This window comes from Nothobranchius furzeri, chromosome 6 (assembly GCF_043380555.1).
Source record: "Nothobranchius furzeri strain GRZ-AD chromosome 6, NfurGRZ-RIMD1, whole genome shotgun sequence".
Lineage (NCBI taxonomy): Eukaryota > Metazoa > Chordata > Actinopteri > Cyprinodontiformes > Nothobranchiidae > Nothobranchius > Nothobranchius furzeri.
Genome location: NC_091746.1, coordinates 37,231,413 through 37,248,978, shown reverse-complemented (window position 1 = coordinate 37,248,978; position 17,566 = coordinate 37,231,413). Strand labels below are relative to the sequence as shown.

The window sequence follows — 17,566 nt, the reverse complement described above, 5'->3', positions numbered from 1 at the left end:
GACACATCCTTTCTTTGAGCTCGGGCAGCTTGCCAATTGCTCCCAATAGCTTCAGAATCTTCCAATATGCCAGTAACCCATCTGCTTCGGTTCATCATGAATCCATTTATGTAAGTATCTTCAACATCCTCCAAGGACAGCAGCAACATAAATGTAAACTTTCCCTTGTTCCAGGAATCCATAAGGAATCCAGCTAGGTGCGTTCCATCAAGGCAGGAAGGCGTTCCCTTTGCCATTTGTAAAGTGGAAAAAACAATTGCATTTAGAGACCAGCTGACCAGATCCATGATTAAGAAAAATCCAATGCTAAATCTTTAAATGGGTTTGGGACACATTGGAATTGTCCACATTAATGACAGAGAAAACCAATGGTTTTGCAAAGGAGTGAACAAAGATTTTCATGTTCTCATGTTGGGTTGTCCTTAAACTAATGAAGTAGTGAGGACTGAAAAATTATTGGTCAGCTATTTGAACAGAAAATTATTTTCTCTTTGCTTCATGGTTAGCCCAGGCGCGCAGATAGGGTGGGGGACGGGGGGGATCTGACCCCCCAGATTCAGATCGACCCCGATCCGTCCCCCCAACTAAGGCCAGAAAGAAAACAAAATCTGAGGTTTAGCGCTTGAAGCTCCTTTTTCCAATTACAGTGAATGCAGCATGATGTAAACAAACACCGACTCCAGAGGTGTCTAAGTGGTTGCTGCTAGGATGCAGGATGAAGCGAAAAAGGCAAGCAACGATTACTGCGTATTTAAAAAAGACCAACAGTGTAAGCAGGTGGGACCGATCTGTCTGTTTATGCATGTTGGTTCTAGTTTTAGTACGTTGTTGTCAGTGTTGGGACTTACTCGTTAAAAGTGCCAAAGCCTCATTGCTGACTTTAACAACTCTCATCTACAAATATGATCCCTCATGAAGTTACTACTTTACACCAGATGATAGTGGAGATGTGTAACCTTCAGGCTGAGCAAAGTTTGGGAGTTTTTAGAGTTTGAAAAACGCCTCCCGCCGAGAGGCTCCCAGTTGGGGAGAGGAGGAGATGTGTGCAGCATGAAGATCGCAAATATTAGATAAATCGTATAATTGCCTGCAGGTCTGGTCTTTTGTTGACTGATCAGTTTGTCTGGTAATGACTGACTCTGATTATGAAGCAGAATATTGACTCTGATGAAGAAATTTACTCATCCAGCCGGGAAGATTGACGCTGCTGCAGCATCAGACAGCTGGTGCTGCACGAGAGGTGTGTGGAGTTTACATGCTCCAAACGTTGGGTTTGATGTTGGTTTAACCTTCTCTGGGACGTGATGGATGTAGAAACTATGGTAAAACACCGCAAACGTGACAGACATAGCGACAATGTAAAAAAAAAAGCCGTAAAAAAGAGGGCGATGCGTTAAGTATGGAAGTCAAGTGTGCCACATAATCATAAAAAAAGTAAAATATAAAATTTAAAAAGAGATTTATATATTTAAATATAAATTAAAACTTTCCAAATATGATGAAAATTTATGAATGACAAAATAAGAAGGAACATCTGTTGGTCAGGCTGAAAAGTTTGGGAACTACTGCTCTAAGTGATAAGTGAATATTGTTATTTAAATGTATTTTATGTGCAGTGTTTTAGGGCTTTTATGTTTTCTGTAAAGATCGGTATGCTGAAAATCATTAAATGTTTTGCATAAAGCTTGAGGTTTTGGTTAGTACTTGATTGGGAGAATAACAAATGACTGAACTAAATAGTGGAGCGCCTCTGTCAGTGTGCCACAGGGCAGCTGTAGCTACATCGTAGCTCATCACCATCAGTGTGTGAATGTGTGTGAATGGATGACTGATCCACTGTAGTGTAAAGCACTTTGGAGTCCTTACTCTGAGAGGTGCTATACAAGTGCAGATCATTTATCATTTATAGTGTTGATCAGACAGAGCTTTGTTGCCAGCGTTCCACTGCATAAGGGCTTCAAACACGTATATAATAGTTAGTTTTTACGTAAACCATCGGAGGAAATTACACAAACTGACTGAGCTCTAGTTAAGGCTCTTGCAATAGTTTGTGTGTGTGTGTGTGTGTGTGTGTGTGTGTGTGTGTGTGTGTGTGTGTGTGTGTGTGTGTGTGTGTGTGTGTGTGTGTGTGTGTGTGTGTGTGTGTGTGTGTTTGGGGAGGGTACATCGAAACTTTGCCCCCCCCAGTTTGAAAATCCTATCTGCGCCCCTGGGTTAGCCCCTATGTAAAACCAGTCAAACACCAGTTTTACCATCTAACGTCTTTCCCTGTATTGTAAATTTCTGCAGCAGAGTTGTGAGATTAAGTCACCTTTGCTTCACCAACATGGTCACATTACCTATTACAAAATCCTTCACACTTTATTCATTTTCTGTCAGTTTGATGTTCTGTTTTTAAGAAACTGTTACAAAAACTCACCGGTTAAGTTTTGGCAAAACTACTACCACTATTACCAAGTAGAAAATGTTTTTCCCAGTACATCTGAGCATATAACTCCAAACAGAAACAGTCTGTGAGTTAATTACATCCATTTGTTTTTCCTCTTTGTGCTTCACTGAAGGCATCCGGAAGAATAGGGGCTGAAGATGATCAGCGGAGGAATGAACAGCAGGTGAGTTGTGAATCAAGGTAAATTGCAGACTGACAATCAGCTTAAGAGGAAACACTTCATTTCCTTTCTCACAGCCGGGCGTTTATTTGCAGGTGATGAGTATCGGAGGAAGGAGAAGGTGGGATTCAGTCCAGAGCACAAAAAACAAGCACAAGGTCAAATATGAAAAACATCAGGGTTTAGGCACAAGACAAGCAAAACAAATCTTAACTTAGAGATGAGGCAGAAGATCAAAAATTAGGCACAGAAAGTCTGGACTTCTGAGACATAAATGACAACAGGCAAGTCGGCAGGGAGCAAAAGAAACCGGCGTGGTAGCTAAACACAGTAGCACAGGTGCAGCTAATCAGGGTAATGAGCAGTGGAGAGTGGCACTTTTGGGAGTTGCTCTGAAACTTAGGCCTAGTCCACACGTAGGCGGGGTTTTTAAAAACGAATATCCGCCCCTCCAAAAACTTGCATCCACACCACCTCGTTTTAAAAACAAACTCTGTCCACACGTACCCGGATAAATACGTTGTTAAGGACATGCCAGACCTGTAGGCGGCAGTACTTCCCCCGTTCTTAACCTCGTCCTTCGTCTGTGGTCTTCCACAAGGAGCAGTAATTCCGCTTGCAAAAACAAACGAGCAGAAAGCGCTTGGACAATTGATGGATCGGGTAGTGACAGAGCGCAGCTCTGAAGGCTTCCGTGATGCCGGCTAGTGTAAACACAGGTCGCACACATGATGTCAGCATTTTTTGTCGCGGAAAGTGACGTTGCGGACCTTAAAACTCCGGTTTTGTCCGTCCACACGCAGACACCCAAAACGGAGAAAACGCAGATCTTCACTTTGGCCGGAGTTTTTAAAAAGATCCGTTTTCGTGTGAAAAAACTCCGTTTTCGTGTGGATGACAGGCCAAAACGTAGAAAAATATCTACGTTTTGGCAGATCCCCGGCTACGTGTGGACAGGGCCTTAAGCGTGACAATTTTATTCTCAAATAGACCCTGAAGCTCTCAACTGAGTGAAAATAAGAACACACACACACACGCGCACACGCGCGCACACACGCACACGCACACGCACGCGCGCGCACACACACACACACACACACACACACACACACACACACACACACACACACACTTTAAAGACTATTTCCAGAAAATGTGTTTACCTCCCAGAAAAGTCAAATACAAGTCTGAGCAACAGGATGCTACGTAAATGAGACCTTCATTGAAGAAACAATGCAAAAAAAAAAAAAAAAAAAACACTAAGAATACAAGAACAGAGCTGCTCTGACCATGAAATTGCCTGAAATTGTAGATATTTCATCAAGGCTCTGAGCGGCAGATTGACCAGGGGGCAGAGTCACGGCCATCATGAATCACTACAGCATGAAGCTGGCCTCCACAGCAAACAAAGGGAAGAAGTGAGAGCTTTTCAGAATGCTTACATTGTTAAGAGTGAAAAATGTTAAATCCTTGTTAAAAACAAACACTATTTTGTTTATGTATGGGGTTTTATTCCCTTCGGATTCTATGAAGTCAGACACACGGAATGGCGCTCGAATGTTCATCTCATCATTTCACATTTGATAAAAGGCAACCAGAGTATCCAAGTTAGCAAGTTGAACAGTGAAATAAAACTGTGGTGATGGAAAAAACTAAATGGAGCTGCTTAAATTTTAAATCATTGTAAAATGATGCTCTCTGAAGCACAACGAGGAAATGACTCACACCACTGGTTTCTCTCTTACAGATTAGATCGTGTTAGAAACCATGAAGCCCAAACAGTGTGTACCTCTGGTAATAATCACATTCGGTTTGTGCTGGAATACAAATTTAACTCTTGATTGTAGTAAACTATATTTGATGCTGACTGACATTTGATGAATTTGTTTAGTAATTTAAACTGTTTTCTGAAGACGTCAAAGGGCAAGTCAAAATCTGAAAGCATGTTTATATTTAAATTAGTGGATGAAGAACCTTTATTTTGATGTTTCATATGTGGTCACTCTGACAGTAATAGAATGGTAATTCTTTGTCTTGATCTTCATCTTGTAGAAAGCAAACAACCTGACTCATCGGGCATGGACAGCTAATCATTACACAATGTGGGAAAGCCAAGCACACAGCGATTACATCGACCTTGTCCTCTGACTGATGCAGCACAAAGCTGAATTGTGGAAGTTAAATCTCCTGCTAAGTACAGAATAAAGAGCTTGTGACATAAAACTACTGTCATCAATACCCGTGGAGTGGCTGTGAACCATTCAACTATATCCTTTACCCAAAGCTGATTAAATGTGTTATGGAAAATCAAAAGCTCAGTAGGCCCCTAGATTGAGAGGGGAGATAGGATGCAGCTGGAATCACACTGAGCTTGTGTGTACAAGATTTAATTCATCTCTGGGCCATATGGGGCATTTAGAGGATCTATGGATAAACTGTGACAAATGTGTGACGGTCATACAAACTTACAGGTTTCAGTGTAGTCACAAGTGTCAATTTCATCATGTCTCACTTTGTTTGCATTTTGCCCTTGTTTTCTTATTTGCCTCCTTTTAAAGTGACCTATTGTTTTCCAAATGAGAACCAGTTCTGGGCCTGATAACTCTTATACAGGCTGCATCACGCTAAACTTTAAACCTCCCCGGTGCACGCAAGGTCACGACTTGATGCCAACAGAACCATGTCATCTACAAAAATGTAAACGGGAGACCCAAAGGTTCCCAAACTAGACACCATTCTCTCCATGACTAGAGTTTAACATCCCACCAAAAACTCCACAAACAGGATCACAGACAAGACATATAGCATTGTTTTAGTCCAGGAATAAAGAATGTTGCAGCAAATGGGATTTATTCAGATCAGCAAAGATCTATGGATGTAAGCTAACTTCTGACATCGTCAATAAAAAGGGTTACAAACAGCATTCTTAAACTCATCAAGAAAGTTTTCTTTACAGTATGATTTTAAAATCGCTGGACGATTTTCAAGATAGAGCTCACACACATGGTAATAAAAAAAAAATCACAGCTATACTAGTGTCACAATATGGGTTGGTGGAGGAGGAGGAGGACCCAAAATGCAGAACGTGATGAATGGGGCAGAGGTGGAAGAAAAAATAAAAATAATTTATTTTGGAGCAATCCTCGAGGGCAGGGAGCCAAAACACCAAAAATCCAAAACAAACGCTCGAGAACTAGAAACACTCGAAACTAGAGAGGAGAACGAGACTAGACTGTCAAGGAACAATGGACCAACACAACATAGAGACACAGACAGGGTTTTATACACTGGGGAAGACGAGAGGAAGATGAATTGCAGGTGTGTGGGGAGAGAGAGACCAGGTGAACACAATTACTAATTAGGGAGGAAACAAACATGACCTAAGAATAAAAACTAAAGACAAGAAGGGCAGGGACATAACTAATAATCTAAGGAGGGGGAAAAACCTCAAACACAGATGGGAAAAAACACACTTGAGAGACTAATAACATGAACAGCTGTAACTAAGGGAAATGACCTAAGAATAAAACCTAAAGACCTGAAGGGCAGCAAACATAACTAATATTCAAGGGGGAAAGCTGAAACTAGAGGAAAACACTACAGAAACAAAAACTACAGGGGCGTGACTAAAAGGGGGCCAAGGGAGCACAGGACCTGGGAGGGGGAAGCCTGTGGAGGGAAACCTAGAGGGCTGAAGATCTGGGGGCAAATGGGGAAACCCAGGAGACACAAGAGGAAGACACAGACAAGGACACATGAGGGTGCTAGGAGACACAAAAGCAGAACCTAGAGAGGGATGGAGAACATAAGGAGAAACATGAGGGGAGACGCAGACTCAGACCATGACAACTAGTTTTAGTTCTACAGTGCGGCTGTGCAGCAAATAGTACACACAAACCGATTCCACTCACGACCACTCTCTGGTCAGAAGGAAAATCTCTCAATGTGAAACGTGACTTCACAAAGGAGGAGCGTCCTGCGTGCCTGTGTTACCTCACTTTCTGATTGGCTAATCAAATGCTCACATTCTACAGGTAGCACATATGTTTGGTCTTGTTGAAAATCAGACAAGACAATCCAACATGTTTAATATTCCCGATTTATGATAGGAGTTATATAAGCATGCGTTTTAGCTGACCAGAACATTCTTAGTACACCACACGTGCAAAGAATTTCTGATAAGACTATTTTTAGAGTTGTGCACATCCTTTATATCATCAAACATTGGTTCAAAAATCAGAATAATTATTTAGCCCTGTGAACGAGACCTAAGGATGCCTGTGTTTCTGTGGGTACTCTCCCTCCGGACCAAACTGTCTCTAGATTTCTAAACAATCTGGCTTATATCAATGCTGAAGGATTTTGTAATGCCTTGTAGAGTATTTTTAGGCTTTGATTGGATGTTTGAGTTGCATGTTTTGCTGTCTTTTTGATTGCTTGTTTTATCATTAATAAACAAAATCCTCTTTTGAAAACTTCAGGGGAGACCTTGACCCTCTCAGGCTCAAAATAAGTTTTGATAAAAGGACAACCAACTAAGTACTTCAGGGGTACTTCTGAGTTAAAAAATGCTCATGAAATACGTATGTGGAGTAATCAGGTAGGTAGGTTTTAACGTTGCAAATCTGCAACGCCTGCCTCCAGGCGGAGGGTTAGGACCTATTCTTAGCAAAATTAGGATTCACCAAGTATGCATAAGTTAAAAATGAGTTAAGATTAAGTGGCTTTAGATGATGACTGATGGCACAGATATGTAATTAGATGTCCATTCTCAGTAGAATCACATCCAATTACGCCCTCCATAAAGATAAATGAGGATAAGATTCCAATTAAAACAGAACTGGATTATCTTTATACCAAACAGCGAACAGCCAGACTGGTAAATTCAGGAAACATCTAAAAACTTTTAAAAACTTGATTAAAATTAATATAAATTTACTCCAAAAAACATTAATCAAAAACGGGTGGAAGTGAGCGCATCTGTGGGTTTTACACATTATTTTTCTTATATTATTATTGTTTTTATTTTTGTTAGAGCAAGAAAAGCCGACGCATTTCGGTTGCGTACGACCTTCTTCAGAGCATCTTTGACGAAGGTCGTACATGACCAAAACGTTGGCTTTTTCTTGCTCTAATGAAAATACTTCTCAGAGTACCTCAGATCACCTATTTTTCTTCCCCATCCACATCCTATAATATTTTTTTTTCATTTTATTACGTTGAAATGACAGCATATTATCACCACCTTAAAGGTAGAACCTCCGTGTCATCCTGGATTAGAAAACAACGATCCGAGCTAACGAGTTAGCATCAGGAAGATTTATTCTGGTAATCAATCAGATAAATATTTTCCGATGTTCTATCAGTAAATACAACCAGTGGTAAAGCTGGCAACACATTATTTTTCTCATCTGTAGATTACTGAATAATATTGGGACTATATGATGGAGCTAATCAGCTGAGAACTTAACTGAAAGCTACCGGTGGAGCACAGACATGAAATATTTACAAACTTTAACAAACTGTACCGATTTTGGTTCCGAAGATGAACAGAATCCTCCCCGGTGTCCCAATCGGGCCGCGGGTTTTCTGAGTGAAACGGTCCAAAGCATGTCTGCACCTCCGGTTCTGATATCCAGCTGCAGGGCACGGAGTTCGGTTAACGTCTCCAGTAATCCAATATCCGTTCTTGTTGCGGTATCCCAGAGAAAGAAAAAAAAAACACATCTGACCGACTAGCAGAGACTTCAGAAGCCACAGCTGACTGATGACACATTTTTCTCTGCTATAACGCTAACGCAAAAACACCGGAGTCAGGCATTGTTTACTATCGTTGTTTCAGCAGAGCGCCTTGTGAAACGTCACCAGATGCGCAGGGCTTAGACTGGAAGTTAGTTTCTGTTTTTCCCGCGCCACTTAAAAAACATCAGATTTTCTTTAAATTCCAGCCGCGAAAATCCAAAAACCTTTTTCATCTGAAGTTTTAATACTTCTTTACACATGCCATTCAAATGAATTTTGCCTCTGGCCAGTATCTTTAAAATAAAACTGTTGTGACTGTTAAAGCAAATGAGTGCTATTGTTTTTAAACTCACTTCTCACAGCGACCACACTTACTGTCGCTCACGATTAAAGGAAGATTACTATTACACTTACAACAAGAGTATGAGTACATTAGACCAGTACACGAATGGAAGGAAAATAAATTAAGCCATGCTAATTAAAACTTTCAAAGTTATTAATGTCCGAGAAGGCCTTTTGGCACCGATCGTGAAATGCTGACATCTGGGTAAAGTCCTGAAAGGGTCAAAGTTGTATGGAGACGCAACACCTGAGACAACAGAGACAACATGTATTCCCTCATTATTCCCTTTCAGAAAATTTCCAGAACTCCTATAGTGGAAGTGTTGCCATAGAAACACTTTTTCACCCTGAAATCAGTGAAATTCCCATGGAAAGCAGAGCCTGCAGTAAAATCAAACAGGAGAAAATTTGTAGGTTTGTTACTGCCACATCAGTGTGATGAAAAGGAATCTCAGTTTCTTCATTCCTGAGTGGATGAGAATCAGATGCGGCTCCACAGCAGTTTGAGAGCACGACATTTAAAATACACCAAATTTACAATAAATATAACCCTAACCCAATGTTTAACTCCCAGAACCCTTTAGACTGGCCAGGATGTGTTACATGGACTAACAGATTTTATGTTTTAACAGGACTAAACCTGTATGAATTACTTGGAGGGCTTTTCTACAAAAACTGAAGGTCAGGTGAATTCATTGTGAAGCATAAATGGAGACACTTGAGGGGTTTAGGTACTGACTGGTGAAACTAAAATGAAATATGAAACTGTTAAGCTGCATTTGTGAACCCAGTGTAGAAAAGTACAACGAGCACAAAGTCATATATGCCGTCAACAAGGCAGGGAGAGTGATGCGACTTTTATTATTGCAGGCCACAGGCTATAGCTGAACATTATAACCGTGAAGTGTTTAAAGATGAACTCACTGGAGACTAAATTGTTGTGATTAAATTGTCTGAACAGCTGGAGATGGACTCAGACTCATGAACCTAGGCCAAAGTAATACAAAATCAGCTAGATAACATTAGACAGTTAAGAAATGGCAGACAACACTGCACCGTAGTAGGAGAGACTAAATTAATGATGATATTATGAAGCAGGAAAGTTCCAACGAAAAAGACCGAAGCAGAAAGTCCAAGTTAGAGAATCAACACATGAGAGCATGGCAGGTTTGGAAACAACAAAACACAAGCATGTATAAGGCTGTCTGTTTTTTCTGTCCTGGACCATTTAACATACCCAATGTTTGAACTGTTTGTCAAAAGTAACAGGGACTGCAAACCTGTGATTGGCTAGGATGCCACTTCCTTTAAATTCATCAATAGCACCATCATTCCCCCTTCAAAACACATGAAACCAGATAGATGGATATCTAGTGGTGGATCAAAAAACGTCTTGCATAAAACTCTGACATTATGAACTTTTAACACACCTGTGACTGTACTGCAAGTACTGCTGCAGGCTGATGTGCTCATGTTTATGCTAAATGACGTTGAATTAACCCTCTGGAGGCAGGCGTTGCAGATTTTCAACAGTTAAAACCTACCTACCTGGTTACTCCACATACGTATTTCATGAGCATTTCTTTAACTCAGAAGTACCCCTGAAGGACTTAATTGTTCACCCTTTTATCAAAATTTATTTTGAGCCAGAGAGGGTTAATTAATTTAGACACTTTTTTTGCCGTAAATGAAAATACTGGGGACTCAAAGTTGAATATGAGTAAGACTGCAGCACTGCATGACATGTTCCTTCATTAACATCAATATGTAATGCTGCAGGTTATTTTGACTCAGACCCACATCATACTGCTGCTTGAAATACACACTAGAGCACCACATATGGTTTAATATGCTGCTGAAAATAGACCATAAACAAATGCAATGTTTCCTTCTGAGTCTGACAGCGAGCAGTTTTAGAAAACCAAAATGAAAATAACAAAATTAGAATGAATATCTTTACCCAAACAGACATGCTTCTTTCTGCCCTGCATGTGAAAGCGATGAAAAGACCCACGGGGATGTGAGACAGACAGAGAGCAGGATTTAAAACGGAGGTCTGTATGGAGTTTTATTGTGTGAAAATGTTACTGAGATATGAAGCGGCACAACGACGACATCTGACCCAACGTCAGTGTCTCAGTGGGTTGAGCTGTATCGGATGGGTTAAAACAGCACAGTGCTGCTGATCCTAATAAACATATTTATCCTTGGTATTAGGAATAATCCCATTCAGTCTTAAAAACATAATTACACAACCTTCACCATTAAACACTAAACACACCTATGGTTAGACAACCTCATAATCTCCATCTGCAACAGAACCTGATTAAGAGATTGTTCCTCACAGAAAAAGAAAAAACCTAGAGGAAGTCACTTTGAACATTGAATATAATAAAGTCTAAACACACAGATTTAGTGTGAAGCTGCACTAATAAGGCTATCTATATTAATGGGGTGGGTCTGTTAGCTCAGAGGACAGTTTTTTTTATACAGGCAACTCGTTAACTGACTTTTACTGTAAGGTTCCATTTATTAATGTTACTAAGTGAATTATTAAGCATTACTAAACTATTTAATAAAGAAACTGCTTAACCATATGATGTAATGATTACTAAGCAGACTACCTGTTATTCCATGAGCTGAGATTCATGTTGCCTTTATCATTTCTCTTCAGGTGAAAACACAGCAGTAATGCTGCAGGGTTCTGTCATTTTTACCTGCGCTGACTTTAAAACACCTCTGCAGGACACAGCGACGATCTATTAATGTTTAAACTTTGGCTTATGGCTCACTCGTTGAACCTTCATTACCTCTGCCTGGTAAAATTATATTAAAACCAAACACAAAACTTTACTGCAGAAACGCATCAGATATTGATTCATCTGAAACTCCTCTCTCAATAGTACAATGCCTGTAATCCTGTGATTGCCTCTTTTATCCTCATCATCACTCCTTCCAGCTTCTGCCATCAGGCGGACGTCGTAAAGTGACAACAGCCTAAAAATATTTACAAACAACTCTACATTCCTTTACATATATCCATGCTGAATATGTCCTTCTGTCTTCCTGTGTCTCAGAAATTTGCATATATTTTTTGGCATGAAAGTTCAAGGGTTAAGTAGTTGGTAATACATTTACACCACTTTAGCTGCAGTAATATAACAAAGTTTGAGAAAGCTGTAATTTGATTTCACTGTAATAAGGATTTACAACTCCTGTTGCTATGTTCAAAGTAAAAGAACACATCACGGTAATGTGCAAGTTGCATTGTGACTGGCAAAGGATGTTTAATTGTCACTTCACAGTTGCACTCGCTTGCTCTGGCTCTTAACCAGGTAAAAAAAGAAAGAAAAAAAGAGCAACCTTGTTCTATATAGTTTTCAGAAACAAAGCTTTCACTTCTTCTAGCTGCATCATTAGCCTAGAAATCTGGACAGACCTTTGCAGAAGCAGTGGTCTGCACGTCGGTCTAGCCAGACGCCACTGGAGCTTCAGCAGCTCTGACCAGCCTTATGTTTTGCCAAAAGCAGCGCTCTATTGTTTTGGTGGGCCAATCACAGTGCTCTATCCATTTGGTGGGCCAATCACAGTGCACAATCTGTTTGGTGGTTGGGATGTTACGGTGATTGAGCAAAACAACAAAGATGATGGCGGCTCATTAAAAACAGCTTTGGCATCAACTTTGGACCATTGAGTCAAGAGCAATAGAGGTACTAGGTGTATGGCAGATTGTCACGTTGGCTGACATCTGTAGTGGTGAGTATGTCACGTTGGCTGACATCTGTAGTGGTGAGTATGTCACGTTGTTCATTGCTCAAAATTATGCAGAGACAGCCTGAAAGACAACAGTAGATCCTGCCCACAACTGAGATTCATCACTGGGTCATTGCCAGACTATATATTCACATATATTGGAAGGCTTGCCATGTACATATCTATCATAGTTGTGTATTAATCAGAAATAAATGCATTAAGACAGGTACAGCATTTTAGAACACAAATGTTGATGTCTGATTGGTGACCTTATTAACTTGATACAGTGCAAGTAGCACCTTCTTCTTGCTAACTCATTGTAGCTATTATTACATATTAACTATGACCAATAAGATGTGATATTCCATTTAAATATGAAATATCAATCTGATTGATCTTTGAATGTTTAATCAGAAGTGTTTAGGGTTCTTTGCTTATTCAGGGACCATAAACACACTTTGTATTAATCCAGACAGAGTCAGTAACCGTCAGCAAGGTAAAGGACAATCTTATGTGTTTAAAAAAGAACCAAAAATGGAATTAGAAGACAAACACAGCAAGAATGTACAAACGATGTTTAAAGAGCCAGTATATAGTTTATAAAATGAATTTAATTATTTTTCCTAAACTAATGATACATGACAAGATAAGAATAATGAGATGTGATGTGGTGGATGTGAGGTGTTATGATGGAAGCTAGATCTTGTAGCAACTGTTCTTTGTATCTGAGAGATACGGTGGTCTGGAGGGTTGCGGTCAGAGTGGTGAGGTCACCGAATGTCAAAACCACAATACTCAGATTAGTAGCTTCCTCAAGAGTTCCTCTGTCAAAGCACGGCTTTGGACTGACAGTTTTAATGGTCCTAGGGGGTGCTATTTCAGAAAATAGGCCACACCCACCAACTTCTCCTATCCATTTCTACTGGGGGTCAGACTAGAAATTTCGTGGCGCTATCATGATAACTGAGGGAATGAGAGGCAAAAGTATTCCCGTTTTCCCTATGCCTTAAGAGTATATTGCAGAAGTTTGAAGGTGACCGGTGAGAAGGGCGACGGGGCATCATTCTCCAAACAACGTGTGCAAAAACCACTAAATTGAGTACTTGGACCAAAATGGCCACCCTCCTGTGCGACTTTGCGCTCGTCTCCAAGAGACTTTTTTGTGGGTCTTGAGACACTACATTAGTGTACCAAATTTCGTAATCCTCAGTCAAAGCAAGGTTTGGGGTTGACAGTTTTAATGGTCCTAGGGTACGCTATTTAAGAAAATAGGACACGCTCACTGGATTTTCACATCAGATTCTTTGAGGGGCTGGACTAGAATCACTCACCAGAAGTTTCGTGGCGATATCTTTAGAAATGATGAAATGGGAGGCAAACGTATGGCCATGGCGGTATGCCTGATTTCGCCGTGCCACCACAGCCCTGCCCTCTTTTAAAAACTCCCATAAAATGACGTCAAGCAACCCCCACTTGTCTTGAGTTACAAGCTACAAATTTGTGGTGATTACGTGAAATGGGGCGATTTGGGACCTATCACAGTAAAACTTGACCTTTTCGGTCCTGATGGGGCGGAGCTTGTGTGATGTCATCATCCGACCATTCATTTTAGTTTGTGGGTGGATGACAAATTACCACAGAAATTTTTGTAACTCTATTCGATTCCGTTATGAAGTTATAGCCATTTATACTTTTTTGCGAGTAGTCGAACTTCGAGGCCTGGCCCCGCCCCCTCAGCATATATGAAAAGTAAGCTTTATTTTTTCTATTTGATCGCCCATCCCTTCTGAGCAATTTCCCACAAATTTCGAGACGATCGTGCGAAATATGATTGAGTAAAAAAATCAGAAGCGGACCCTAAAAACGGCCAAAACGGGTAAAAAATTGCCATTTCAACCCAAAATGGCCGACTTCCTGTTTGATGTTGGCCATGGTTGCAAGAGGCTTTTCTGTGTTGAGTGTTGAGTTCTACAAGTGTACAAAATTTCATAACTGTACGATAAACTAAGGTTTATGAAGGGGGGTATTTTTCACATTATAGCGAATCAGCCATTTTCTTTGCAATTTTTTTGGGACCTTTAAAATACAAAATTGTACACCACGCCTGACATGTGTCCAAAAATCCTGAGTTTTATGGTATGTTAAGGCCTCCAAAAAGCCTATTTACTTGGCGGAAGAAAAATAAACATTAGAAAAACAATAGGCCTTTGCAGCGCTTACGCTGCTCGGACCTAATTAACAGTACAGGTCCTGATTATTGTCCTGTCAGCGACTTCTTTCTGCTTGAAATGTAGAAAAAAGCTTTTTGTTTTCAGATTACAAAGTAGCTCAGCTGTCCATTATTATTTCATTAAAATTACCAAGAACACATAATAAATGGTTAAGTGAGAGATTTCAATAGCTGGATTGCTTATTTTATTGAAACAGTGAGGGTGTGGCAAAAGACATGGCTCCAATTTCCTGTTTTAATCTCCTAACTCTCACTTATGTTATTTAGTTTTGAATCACTGTGTGATCTGAAAATAAAATGCATACATGAATCCTTCTGCACATTGTTTTAGATCATGTTTGTTTGTTTTCACAGAAGTCATTCAGCCAGAATGCTGCAGGGATGAAATAATTCTACAGATGAATTTATACTTTGACAGATTTTCTGGAATGAATTCATTAAAAAAATCATTTTTGTTGAAAAGCAGTCACAGTAAATGTTGTCAATTTGGGACTTTGTTGCAACACGCTGCGTTTACAGTTTTTCACCAGCTAGGATAGATTTATGGTAGAATACAGATAAAAATCCAGTTTATTGTTAATACTAATTTGTGATGATCACATTCTACATGACCAAGATTTTATGCCAATCATTTTCAGGGGTGGATTAGTGAAGCAGCGATGCTGTGCTAATGGTTAAAACACACATAAACACAAGTGACGTTAAATTTATGCCTTAAAATCCTTTCCAAATAATTTAATTCCAGTTTTTAATATAGTATAGTTTACTTCAAACTAACAACAGTGAAGAGAAGCAATGGTCACTTGGTCCAACATGGTTCTGTGTGAGCAGCAGTTATACAAGTTGTTTATGATTAAAGCCTGCACATGCAACCAGTGATAGAGGTGCACTGGTCCAAAACTTTGTTTTACCACCAAATTAATAAAAACAAGAGTGCTTCAGCTGAGCCTGCTCATTAATTTAAATTATATATTTAATCTTGTCTTCTAGAATGCAGAACATAGATAGTAGTTTCTGATAAGAATGGAACTTCTGCAGATCACCTTTAAACCAGTTGTGTTTCATGCACCACACATGCAGAAGCCATAGGTCCAACGAAAGCCTGAATTTCCTGATCAGTGTTCAGTGTTTTGTTACTGACAACAGAAAAACATTCACAACTATTTCGAGAGCTCCAGAGGTCTCACGGGTCTGACAAACACATTCACAGCAAATGAAACGTGATTAATGATTTCTGATGTTCTGATCAGCTTATTCAACTGTCCTCAAATATTTCCAACAAAAACATTGTGTGGTGTGTAAGCAGCTTGTTTTGAAAAAATGAAGAATTAGCTGGTTATTATAAATAAAGGGAAGCTCCATCTTGGGTTTTGTGAATAAATAATCAGAATTTTAATCATTTTTAAATCCAGTTTTGGATCATAATGTCCATTTTTTGTTTCAACTATAGGGACAAGCTGATACTAAGTAAATTAGGCAACCTCTAAATATCCATTAAATCCGCATTTCTTTTTTTTTTTTCTTCTTCTTCTTTCGCAAAACTCACAATACTGATAACAGTCCAGGTGAAAAACTGTTTGGTTCAACCAATTAAACCACGCATCTTAAGTTTCCTCCATTTGGATTTCTAAAGTTCTGATTACGCTAAGTGTGGTTCAGAAATCCTGCACTTCAGAACCAGCCGCTGTCTGCATCCGTCTAGTTCCTGTGCGTAAAGGACCGAACCTCCGGGGTCTGAAACAGTAGCACGTTCTGACACGCTCGTTTCAGAACAACAGGGTGAGAAAACAAACAGCTGGCTGCGGTTCAGACAGCACTCACCCGTTCGGAAAGTCCGATCCGCGTCTGTCTGCGTCCAGGGATGGTGGTCGGGTCTGCTGACAGCGTTTTCTCCGTGTGAGACAAGCCGACGCTGCGTTTGCGCGTGCTTGTGCACGAGAGTCGGTGCCGTTTGGAGGCGGGAGAGGAGACGCTGGTTCTTGTGGTATTTACAGTCTATGTTCTGGAGAGAGGGGAGCAGCTCCCTTCAAAGGCAGCACATGGACTGGGTCACACCCACATCACAAGGGGGTCTTCAGTCCGGCTGGGTCTAGATGCACCAAGCAGCTTCACCAGAACAGAACCAGAATATTTGCTTTCCTGCAGTGTAGAACCACTGGACTGGTTCCAGTATTAGACCAACCCTAGTGAAGAAAATTAAATATACTTTAAAGGTGTAGTCCAGACCCAAGTTCTTTTTCCTTTATGCTATCATACATAATAACATAAAAAAACAAAAGTATTCCCAATTGTTTCACCCTTCCTTAATTGTCTGAAGATGTTATGGTTAAAAATATTTGGTAGGTTGCCAGATCCTGATGATGTCATGCAGGCCATCCTGTGTAAGCCAACAGCTGATTAGGATGGAGAGTCCTGCTTCATCAGATGAGGATGACTCTGCTGACATTTCTGATTTGAACAAACACACGTATCAGAGACAGAGGGAGATGTGATGAAAGATAAAGCAGTTGGATGGTGCGTTTTTTCCTGAATACGAGGCGAGGAATTTCGGTCCAGGAAGCGATTAGCCTACAAGACAAGGAGGGAGGATTATTGGTTGTTTGTTGTAGAAAGACTTAAAGGTGTGGTTCACCCATTTAACTCATTAACTGCCATTGACGAGAAAAGTCTTCATTTTAAATCCAACCATTCACTGCTAATGATGACTAAATTCATCATTTGCATTTTTTTTAAACTGTGTGGGCGTCGGAACAAGCCCTTGTAGAGCCCTGCACTGAAGCCCTAGGCCCTCGGGTCGGCCCGGCCCGATGGCCCTCGGGCCGGGCTTCGGGCCAATGACTGTGTAATTACCTCGGACACGGGCCGGGCGCCTTTATTTTTAATCGAATTC

At 40.3% G+C, this 17,566-nt stretch overlaps 1 protein-coding gene across 1 annotated transcript in view; it reads right to left on the bottom strand.

Annotated features, from left to right (window-relative positions):
* Nucleotides 1-17,108, bottom strand: part of npy8ar (neuropeptide Y receptor Y8a) — a 97,477-nt gene extending 80,369 nt beyond the window's left edge. Inside the window, exon 1 of the mRNA XM_015976327.3 lies at nucleotides 16,498-17,108. The gene's annotated coding sequence lies outside the window, so the exon portion shown is untranslated. The remainder of the gene's footprint in view (nucleotides 1-16,497) is intronic.
* Between the last annotated feature and the right edge of the window lie 458 nt (nucleotides 17,109-17,566).